The following is an 11,109-nucleotide window of genomic DNA, read 5'->3' on the forward strand; positions in this document are numbered from 1 at the left end:
AAAGTGAGAAAAATAAATATCTTGTATTACAGTATCACAGTTTCTTTTTTTATAAATTTATTTTTTATTGGTGTTCAATTTGCCAACATATAGAATAACACCCAGTGCTCATCCCGTCAAGTGCCCACCTCAATGCCCGTCACCCAGTCACCCCCACCCCCGCCCACCTTCCCTTCCACCACCCCTAGTTCGTTTCCCAGAGTTAGGAGTCTCTCATGTTCTGTCTCCCTTTCTGATATTTCCCACTCATTTTTTCTCCTTTCCCCTTTATTCCCTTTCACTATTTTTTATATTCCCCAAATGAATGAGACCATATAATGTTTGTCCTTCTCCAATTGACTTATTTCACTCAGCATAATACCCTCCAGTTCCATCCACGTCGAAGCAAATGGTGGGTATTTGTCATTTCTAATGGCTGAGTAATATTCCATTGTATAAATAGACCACATCTTCTTTATCCATTCATCTTTCGATGGACACCGAGGCTCCTTCCACAGTTTGGCTATTGTGGACATTGCTGCTAGAAACATCGGGGTGCAGGTGTCCTGGCATTTCATTGCATCTGTATCTTTGGGGTAAATCCCCAGCAGTGCAATTGCTGAGTCGTAGGGCAGATCTATTTTTAACTCTTTGAGGAACCTCCACACAGTTTTCCAGAGTGGCTGCACCAGTTCACATTCCCACCAATAGTGCAGGAGGGTTCCCCTTTCTCCACATCCTCTCCAACATTTGTGGTTTCCTGCCTTGTTAAATTTCCTCATTCTCACTGGTGTGAGGTGGTATCTCATTGTGGTTTTGATTTGTATTTCCCTGATGGCAAGTGATGCGGAGCACTTTCTCATGTGCTTCTGGCCATGTCTATGTCTTCCTCTGTGAGATTTCTCACAATAAGTTTCTAATAAGGTTTCAATGAATACAAATTTTATTCTTTTTTTTTTTCACAAATTATATTCTTATCTCAGTCCAGTTTCTTCCAAAAGTAGCATCTGAGTAAAAAGCACATTTGAGAGTAATTTATTTGGGAATGTGATCCCAGGGAACAGCAATTGAGAGTCAGAGTAAAAATGGGGAAGAAGAGAAAGCCAGTGGAGGAATCCACATTGATTTGGCCACCACTTTTGGATGACAGGGAACTCAGTCCTGCAAACATCTGAAGGCCTAATGAAATGCATTGCATCTCAGAACCATCCACTAGGGGAAAAAGAAGAAAGCATTTATCAATTATCTCTCATCTCCATTGCTCAAGGGCTAGGCCACAGGGCATTAACACCTCTGATCTTCTTTTTTTTTTTTTCTTTTTAAAGATTTTATTTATTTATTCATGATAGTCACAGAGAGAGAGAGAGAGAGAGGCAGAGACACAGGCAGAGGGAGAAGCAGGCTCCATGCAGGGAGCCCAACGTGGGATTCGATCCCGAGTCTCCAGGATCGTGCCCCCGGCCAAAGGCAGGCACTAAACCGCTGCGCCACCCAGGGATCCCCACCTCTGATCTTCTTAGTTACAGGAGCATGAATGCTAAGAGAGTTCTGCAATATCTAATGAGTAGGCCTAATAGAAGCCCTCTAGCAGGAAGAAAGAGGTGCCTAGTGTTGGCCTGAGGCAATGTACCTACAGATTGTACCTAAATGCATCTGCTTGAGGACTTCAAGGTAACTAGTCTCCACAGCTAAAATCAAAATAAGAGGATTAGAAGAGGCACACAAGAGTTGTTCCAATGCAGTCCATTCTGTCTGCCTACCACTCATATCTCCTTTTGACTTCCATTAAATCTAGTCAGTTACAGAATCCTCTTTAATATGATGGTGAGCTGGAATCTGTAAAGATAAAATGTAAGAAAGTTAGTGAAATGAGCTGAGGTCCCCCAGTGCTGCATCTGATTTCCTTGTGCTCGTCAGGCTGTGGTCATTGCAATTTTCCATCCACAATTTTCACCAGATGTCCCTGACACCTAGTGAACATCTCTAGACACTCTATAGGCCCCACATATATCTCCCTGCCTTCGTTTTGTAGCAGGAAACCTAGTTCCTCATGGTAAAAATCAGTAGTAATTATCACCTCCAGTACAAAGTGACTTTCTTTGCCTATTGTTAGATTTCAGGACTCTAACTGCTCAAACAACATACAGATTACCAATAAGATACTTAGAATATGACATTAAATATGGTAACAGAGCTCTGATCAAAGTCACAGATAGTCTAATTACCATTAGCAGGTGATATGTTATCCTTTTGTAAACTTGACCCCAAATCATCAACTACCTTAAAACACACACACACACACACACACACACACACACACACACAAAACCAAGAAACAAATGGGTGAACATGTCTCAAAATACAAGACTAGGTTATGTGAAATTTTCTTCCCATGAACCATTTCAGAAAAATCCCTGTCTTTGTTTTCTTTCTATTTAAAATAGTTAATGCTTTTTCTCATTCAATAAGAATCTGAAAGGGATGCATTGAATTAATAATTTTTAGCAGGTGTAAAATAGGAGATTTTATTTAACAGAAAAGTAACTTTATCTACTTCATTGGTTATACTTATTCTAGATGCATTTGCTCATCCAATAATAATACAATTCCTTCATTTATCTTGGGCATCTGTTGTGACAGGTTCTTAGGTGAATTGGCCCCAATCCCCATAAAAACACTGCAAAATAGGAAACTGAAGGGTTATAGGAAGTAATTTATCCAAAATCAAACAACCTAAGCCAGAATTCCAATTCAAATCCTGTTGCTTTAGGTTGTTTACCAGTTTGGAACAGGAAATTGAATCATTCAATTTACACTAGTAAATATTGTGAGAAAATTGTTTAGATTTGTAGTCTTTGGGTTGTCATTTTGTGATTTCAAATTAAGAATGGAGGTGTAATGAGGAACAGAGAGCTAATTCACAGCCTGTTGCTTTCAAACAACTGACTGTTATATTATTCCATCATAGGCAAAAGCAGCAGTCCGCATAGAGTTGTTGTGGATTGTAAATCAAGGTGTCCCTGCCTACCACTGCCAAGGAGTTGTTATTTAAGTTAAATCCAAACAGTCACATTGTAGCTCCTGTGATTTTCATATGTGAGTGAAGTAGGACGACACAGAAAAACAGATGGAATATACTTATTCCTGGGACAACATTCTTACAGTATAATCAAGAAGTTCAGGTAGCTCAGCTTTTGGATTATGTCATTTCTGTGGGTAGCATCCTAGTCTTCCTCTAGATTTTATAAGGATATCATGATCTCCCTCCAATAAACTTTTCTTCTTCCGTTATAGAATCAGTTCCCGTTCACTAGCAATCAAAGAACCCTAAATTATATACAATTACAACCAAGAGTGATCATTGCTTTCTCCAAATACCTGTTGTATTGCCAGTCCACACCACACAATTCAGCATCAGTGTTCTCTAATTCCACCAGGAACATTGCTTCCACTTGAGTATAAACTACTTGGGCATTTCTATTATTGTTCTTTGGGGTTCCTTCATGTGACATAGCACAGGGCTATGTACTAAATTGATGGATAGATTCAAAACACAATAATAATGGATACAATGGTAAAGGGTGAGGTGTTGGGAAAGTCAGGGATGGGAAATGAACATAAAGCTCAGCTAGTGCCAAAGCAGTTCTTAAATCCTGCTTCAGCCTACTCATGACTATTGCAAAAGCACAGTTCTCCACTGGACAGCAATTTAGACTAACAATAAGCACATAAAAAACAATCATCTTGGCCAGGTCAGCTTGTATTTACTCAAATCTACTCACTCCTATGAGGGAGAGATTTGGAATCATTGGGTACCCATGGAATAATGAGTCATGAACACATTTTTTTTGCACACACATCTAAAAAGTTACATAGAATGGTATTCTCATCTTTCACCAGCAGTAATGATTGTTGAAAATATTAAGGAAATTACCAGGATGAACATAGAGCCTCTTTTAGATACTGTAAAGGTAGCATTTCCAAGAGTATTAAAAATGTAGTAGAATGGCTTATTTTCCTCAACTTGCAGAGTATAAACAATTTATTTCACAAAAAGCCTCAATAGAAAAGGGTTATTACTTTTAGTATATTGAATTGTTGAAGGAGTATTTATTCTACTGCTGAAGTCATTCTGCGATATGAATTCTGAGCATTTGTTGATTGTTCACAAGGCAGGGCTGTTCTTAACCTGAATACTGAGAAAACAAAAAGGAAGAAGAACCCTTTAGGAAAAATGTTTCGATTTTTAGAAAATTGTAACTCTTTTGGTGAGTTGTGTAACATCTACTTTTTCCTCTTTGCTTTTGTCCATATAAATGCATGCCTTTTAGCAATTACAAAGGGTGTCTCCATTTCAGAATGGTATTTATTTTAAGATGGATTAAACATTACCTCATTATGCATACATAGCACACTTTCCTTCATTCCCATAATTTTCTTTGAAACTTATCTTAAAGACCTGTTATTATGATAAAGTCCAGAAGGGATAACTAAATGAAACTTGTCTTTGAAATTTTTGCATAAAGAACACTTTCTGAAACTAGCAATTGTCTGTGAAGTCATTCAATTTTGAAGGGCATTGGTGAACTCTACCTCCTACAAAACTGTATCGAAAAATTACTTGAAGGGTTAATCCAGGGAGGTGTAAAGAAATACAGCAAGTGAAAGCAAACATTCAAAAAAAGGGGCCAGCAAAGTCTTACCCAGAAAAAGTTTTGCTAAAAAAAAAAATCTAGAGAGAAATTAAGAATATCATACATATAAGGTGCTTGGAAGATTCCCTTTAAAGTAGGAAAATCTAATGATACAAGATTACATATACTTCTTTAGGCCTTCAACCACATTGTTTGATTCAATAGAAAATATAATTTATGTAGTAATATTGTATTTGCTGTTTGTTGGCTTTTGGAAAGAACCCACAAAGAGTAGGACACATAATTTTAGTGACTGTCATAAACCTTGGTTATCGATATAATAACACAATAGCACAACTAAAACCAGAAGGTAAATGGGGAAAGAGAAATTTATAGGTAGGGTAGGCATGCTTCTGAGTAGGCTATCAACAGATCTTGTCTAATGTTGTCGATAAATCTAAAAATGACAACCCAGAGTGAATTGACCCTAAAACAAATAAAGCTTAAGCTTTGGGAATCTTTACTTGCAAGGACTAGTTCCAAGGCACCTGGAAGAGCAGTAGCCGTTTTGTAACTGTGTGTTTCTTTTTTTTTTTTTTTTTAAGGTGTATCTTCCCTAACATATAAATTTTAGGCTCTGCATAACCTGGATCCACTCCAAAGCCACTCCTAGGGCTTCGGCAGAGAACTTTGCACATGGAAGACCCTGTAACTAAAGTTCCTTTAGCTAAAAGGTAAAAACAAGCTTGATGATAACCATCCAAATAACTAAAAGCAGAAATCATTGACCCTCTTTGCTTCTTTTCTTTTTTTAAAAAAATATTTTATTTATTTATTCATGAGAGATAGAGAGACAGAGAGAGAGCGGCAGAGACACAGGCAGAGAGAGAAGCAGGCTCCATGCAGGGAGCCTGATCTGGGACTCGATCCTGGCTCTCCAGGATCACACACTGGCCTGAAAGCAGCGCTAAACTGCTGAGCCACCCAGGCTGCCCCCCTCTTTGCTTCTTGGGGATGGTCCTGGTAGAAGTAGGAGGGGTGTGGAGAAGGGTAGAGGGCCATTTGTACTTTTCATTTTGTAGCCACTAGTGTGGTTTTATTTATCTATTAACTTATAGGTGTATTGTTTTTAAATAGCAACAATTAATTTACAGTTTATTCATCAACACACACTTTCCTCAATCTGTACTAAAGCTATAGATTGAAAATAAAAGATAGGGCTACAATGCATAGATGTGTGTTTAATACATTTTTTCCACATCTGTGGTGACTATCCTTATTTTCTCCTTACACACATATTTATTCTGGGTTCAGTGCCACCTTTCAAGTTAATAGAAATTTGACATGTGAAAGCAGCAGTGTATGAGATAACAGGAAATAAAAACATCTGGCATTATATTCTTGTCCTTAGGAAGAGCAGCCACAAAGAGCATCAGTGATGATCTTTTCTTATCAAAGAGATAGTATTACCTATAGAATACTTAAAAATATCAGAATATTTTCTTCTAATAAAGAGTTTTCTCATCTGAGTGTAACCAGATGGGCAGCGCCTGCTTCTGAGCCTCATGAGAGACCTGGGTCTGAGTCTCCTATGGAACCAACCACCCTGCACGTCACCCACCTTGCCTCCTCTCACAAGTGGCTGTCTGTTGATTTTGATTTTCCAGATTCTTGGATCAGAAACAAAATGAAGATTTTCCTAAATTATTAGCAAATGAAGTAATTTCCAACAAAACTGCTTTTGAGACATTGCCTCAGAACACAAGCTGTGGTTAGCACTGCCCTCACCCAGGGCTTACGTTCCTGCTTCCATTGACTGGTCTCCGTCCTGAAGCCGTCCACGTCCTGCATGTCCAGGACAGTCCTTCCAGGAGACAAAACCCATGGCCTGTCTTGGCCATTTGTTGAATGAATGTACAGACATGATATGTTTTTTATTAACTCTGTGTAGTAGTATTTATAGTATGTTCTTATTGAACCACTGAAAACATGCTTGTATCAACAAAAAATAAGTAAAAATAAAGAGTTTTCTCATGAATGGAATCTTATTCTTTCCCAAGATACTTTAAAAAAAAAAGAAATATATGATTTGCATCACAAAATCTCTGCAGCTTTATAATAACAGGATCCTGCTCTTGTAAATAGTAATATTGTTTAAGGCAGATATATTGCGAGCTTGCAGTAGAGTAAGAAAACAACTGATTTACGGAGATATTTCAAAGTCTAATGAACTACCTTGCCAACATGAAGTGTTGCTTTTTGCACATAATTAGACTGTTCTTTACCTGCCATCGAAGGAATGCAACTGTAAGCAGACACAAAAACTCCATGGTAACATGCACATCAACATTTTCCTTGTCAATACCTGGGAAACGTCATTTCTCTGAAATTCTGCTGAGGCATTTCTTCTCAGTAACAGATTAGACAACTAGCAGCCAAGGAAATGTTTAAACATGTTTAAACTGAAAAGCATTATTAGGTCAGCCAACTTCTTAAGCAAGAAAGGACAGCCTTGGCCAATGAAGGAGACTGAGAGAGGAAGATTTCCTCCCAGCCTTGAGATGAGAGCAGATTGGGTGGAGGATTCCAGCTGGTAACTGGGGAAGCCTGACTGCTTTCCTTTCACTCATCTCCCGGAGAGCTCTGCAAAGGATGGCAGAGATTCAAAACAGGACCTAATTTAATTACCTGTCTTTTGACTTATTTGTCACATTGCTTACTTCCGGTAGAATGGTTAATATTAGCAATAGCATTTTTATTACTTTACGGATTTGAATGTAAATTTGGCCTAAAAGAGTGGCAGCTGACAAATCTGTTTACCTGGGAGTTTAGGGATGATTAATCCTCAGTGCGCCCGTGCATGTGTGCATGTGTGTTTTAACTATTCTATTTTCAAGTTTTGCTAAGAAAGCCTACATAGACATTTATCATACCAACTGTAAAGAGTCGTGAAAAGTTAGGCCATTTTGAATGAAAAGAAACTCAGAAGTGGGAGTATTACGTATGAGATTGTTAAACACTGCATAATGAATAATAAATTAAAAGGAGCTTTTTGGTAAAATGAAGTTCAGAGGCTAAAGACTCTCTGAGGTCCACTCAAGTCTAGGTTTCTTTGAGCAACAAAGCAAGAAAAGACAAATGAGGAAATTCAGAGGCAAAAAACAAACAAACAAACAAACAAACAAAAAACAGTTCAGGGATGCCTGGGTAGCTCAGCAGTTGAGCGTCTGCCTTTGGCTCAGGGAGTGATCCCAGCCTTCCCACATGGGGCTCCCTGTGGGGAGCCTGCTTCTCCCTCTGCCAGTGTCTCTGCCTCTCTCTCTGTGTCTCTCATGAATAAATAAAATATTTTTTAAAAAGTGCAACTTAAAAAAATTCTAAAGTACTTTTGAAAAATATTTCACTATAATGACAAGGCTATAGTTGTGCTTGAGAGATAAATGGTGAAAACAATGATCCGTTTGTAAGGAAGCAAAAAATATATGGCTTAGGGAAGTTGTGGAACTGAACAGAAAATGTAAGAATACCTAGGCAAAAGTAAATACAAGTGGAACATCACTGGAGGAATTATGTTAGAAGCAGGCATTTAAAAGCCCCAGAGAAACTGATGATAGCAGAATTAACAGTAAAAATAAAAATTAGGGGTTCCTGGGTGGCTCAGTTGGTTTGCTTAAGCATCTGCCTTTGACTCAGGGCATGATCCTTGAGTCCTGGGATTGAGCCCCAAGTAGACTCCCTGCTCAGCAGGGATCCTGTCTTTCCCTCCTCCTCTGCCTCTCCTCCTCTTTGTCTTTCTCTCTCTCAAATGAATAAATAAAATCTTAAAAAATAAGTAAAAATTATTTTGAACTACAAAAAATGAATAATTGTAATTGCTATACAATAACAAAGTGCTAACAAGAGCAGAATGCCTTACAAGAATATTAAAGAGTAAACAAATAATCTGATATCATATTCTAGAGTTCAAAAGATCAAGGGAGGAGAAGAAAACGTCAAAGAGGATCAAAAACATTTACTAAAGTTTATCAGTGGAAGACATTCATTCTACGAGATTTCATAGATCCATCCCTTCTATTTCTCCCAAATCATGTCTTCTCCATTAGTCTCCCCCGCTCTGCCACTGTGCCCTGTGTTCTGGTCACATGATCTGGTTTTACTTATTTAAAGGACAGACTCTGCCCAAACTCATGCGCCCTGATCATGCTGTTTCCTGTGCCACGAATGGTCTTCCTCTTACTATGCTTGCCTAGCTCTTTTTCATTTTCTTAGTTTTAGCTTAAAATATTATCCTGGCCCTTTATGTTTCCTGTTAAAGAAAACTTGGAAAAAAAAAAAAAGAAAAAGAAAACTGGAAGCAACCTAATGCTACTCCATGGCTACTGACCACCATTATTATTTTTTTTTTAAATCTCAGCTAGCCTTATATTTGTTTTCTGCAGAATACATATAAAAAATTTGCAGTTATTTCATTTTTTTAAGACTAGAAATTAATTTCAAAACTAGAAGTTAAGCTCAATAAGGGAAGGGTCTGTATCTCTCCTTGTCAGTGCTATGAGCCCATGACCTGGTAGGGTAATTGGCATATGATAGGCACAAGATAAACAATGGTTGGTTAATGATTTGATCAATTAATGGATGAATAAACAAAACACGTAAATAATATGATGTAAAATATAATAGAATATGGAGACAAACATCTAAGTTTACCTTTTATAAACATAGCATGTTTTCCCAACTCTGTGAAATTCTGGCTTAATGTAGACCATAAACCCACCGTGTAGCTGCCAGAGATTATGGAGAACAAATATCTGGCCATTGTGGTTGTTGTAGAGGCCTCCACCAAGACTGGAAGACTAGCAAATATTCCAAACGTCAGAGAGGGAGTCAGATATTAAGCAGCCAAAAGCCTCCAGAGATATGGTCACAACAAGAGCCAGGGGTCCTAATACTGGGATTAATTGTGTACAAGTTCTAGGGAAGGGCTCTGGTTAAGAAAAACAAATTTGTTCACCAGGGAATACTGAGCTCCTGTTGAGCATCTATTGAGAAACCACTTTGTGCCAAGCTTGCTACCAAGCCCATAGAAGGCAAAGAAGAATAAAATGTGATCTCCACTTTCATGAAACTCAGAGTCTAATAAAAGAAACACAAATATATACATACATATGCAGTTCTCTGCAACCTTGAGAATTAGATTCCCGAAAATTCTCTGACAGGATAATTTGTAGGCTAAAACTATAAGAATTTAAGACACAATAGAAATGGGGGACAAATAATGAAAATAGGAAAGTCTTATTAAATGTGAGATTTTTATACCCTTAAGAATAGTCTCTCAGGGGTGTCTGGGTGGCTCAGTCTGTTAAGCATCCGCCTTCACCTCAGGTCATGATCCCAGGGTCCTGGGATTGAGCCCCACATCAGGTTCCCTGCTCAGTGGGGAATCTACTTCTCCCTCTCCCTCTGCCCCTTTCCCTTCTCATGCTCTTGCTTTCTCTCTCTCAAAAAAATAATCTTAAAAAAAGGACACTCTCTCAGTGCAGAATAAGTCATCCAAGGATTTCCTTTGACATTAAAATCTGAAATAATTGATCAACGCTCTTCTTTAAAGTTTTAAGCTAAAATACAAACCTATTTCAAAGTTCAGCATATCTTAGTGTCACCCGGGTGGTGCAGTTGGTTGACCATCAGATTCTTGGTTTTGGCTCAAGTTGTCATCTCAGGGTTGTGAGATCCAGCCCTGCATAGGCTCTGAGCTCAGCGCAATCCGCTTGAGAATCTCTCTACTTCTCCCTCTGCTCCTACCCCTTCTAAAATAAATAAATATTTTTAAAAAATAAAGTTTAGTAAATTTTAGCAGTTTCTGAAATATGTTTGATAGGTCCCCTTTAATATTTTGAAATATGAAATATAAATATATGGTTACATTTATATAGACATTTATATTTCATATAATAATATATTTATATTATAATATATTTCATATAATATATATTTATTAATTTAAGCGTATATATTTATATAAATATATAACATACTCAATTTCCTTAAGGCCTTTGACTATATGACTTAAAATTTTTTCAAGTATAAAATTAGTTCTTATAAAGATATTTATTTGATTCTTAAGTTCTCTTAAATATTTTAATGTATACTCTTAAATACTTCAATGTAATAAGGGTTTAATTTAAAGCCAAAATTCTAAATCAACCACTGAATGATTAAATTAGAACACATTCATGGCATATGTTGCCCTAAAAGGCCCTTTTTAAAAAAATTACAAGGACATTTCAAATATACTAAGATTCCATAACATAGAAATGTTAATATGATGAATTCTGATTCTCCTTAGCATTTCTGTATGGTTGACTCTTGAATCATGAAAGGGTTAGGAGCCAACCCCACATGCAGTTGAAAATCTATGTATAACATTGACTCCTCAAAAACCATACTAATGGCAAGAACAGGGAGAGAATACTTTTTACTGTGATGGCGCATTTAT

The 11,109-nt window shown here is 37.4% G+C and overlaps 1 long non-coding RNA gene across 1 annotated transcript in view; it reads left to right on the forward strand.

Moving 5' to 3' along the window:
* The window catches only part of LOC112665625 (uncharacterized), an 82,061-nt gene extending 75,451 nt beyond the window's left edge, over nucleotides 1–6,610 (forward strand). The window contains exons 4-5 of the long non-coding RNA XR_003140508.3: nucleotides 5,219–5,347; nucleotides 6,281–6,610. This is a non-coding gene — a long non-coding RNA (uncharacterized LOC112665625). The remainder of the gene's footprint in view (nucleotides 1–5,218; nucleotides 5,348–6,280) is intronic.
* The last annotated feature ends 4,499 nt before the right edge of the window (nucleotides 6,611–11,109 follow it).

This window comes from Canis lupus, chromosome 27 (genome assembly GCF_003254725.2).
Source record: "Canis lupus dingo isolate Sandy chromosome 27, ASM325472v2, whole genome shotgun sequence".
NCBI lineage: Eukaryota > Metazoa > Chordata > Mammalia > Carnivora > Canidae > Canis > Canis lupus.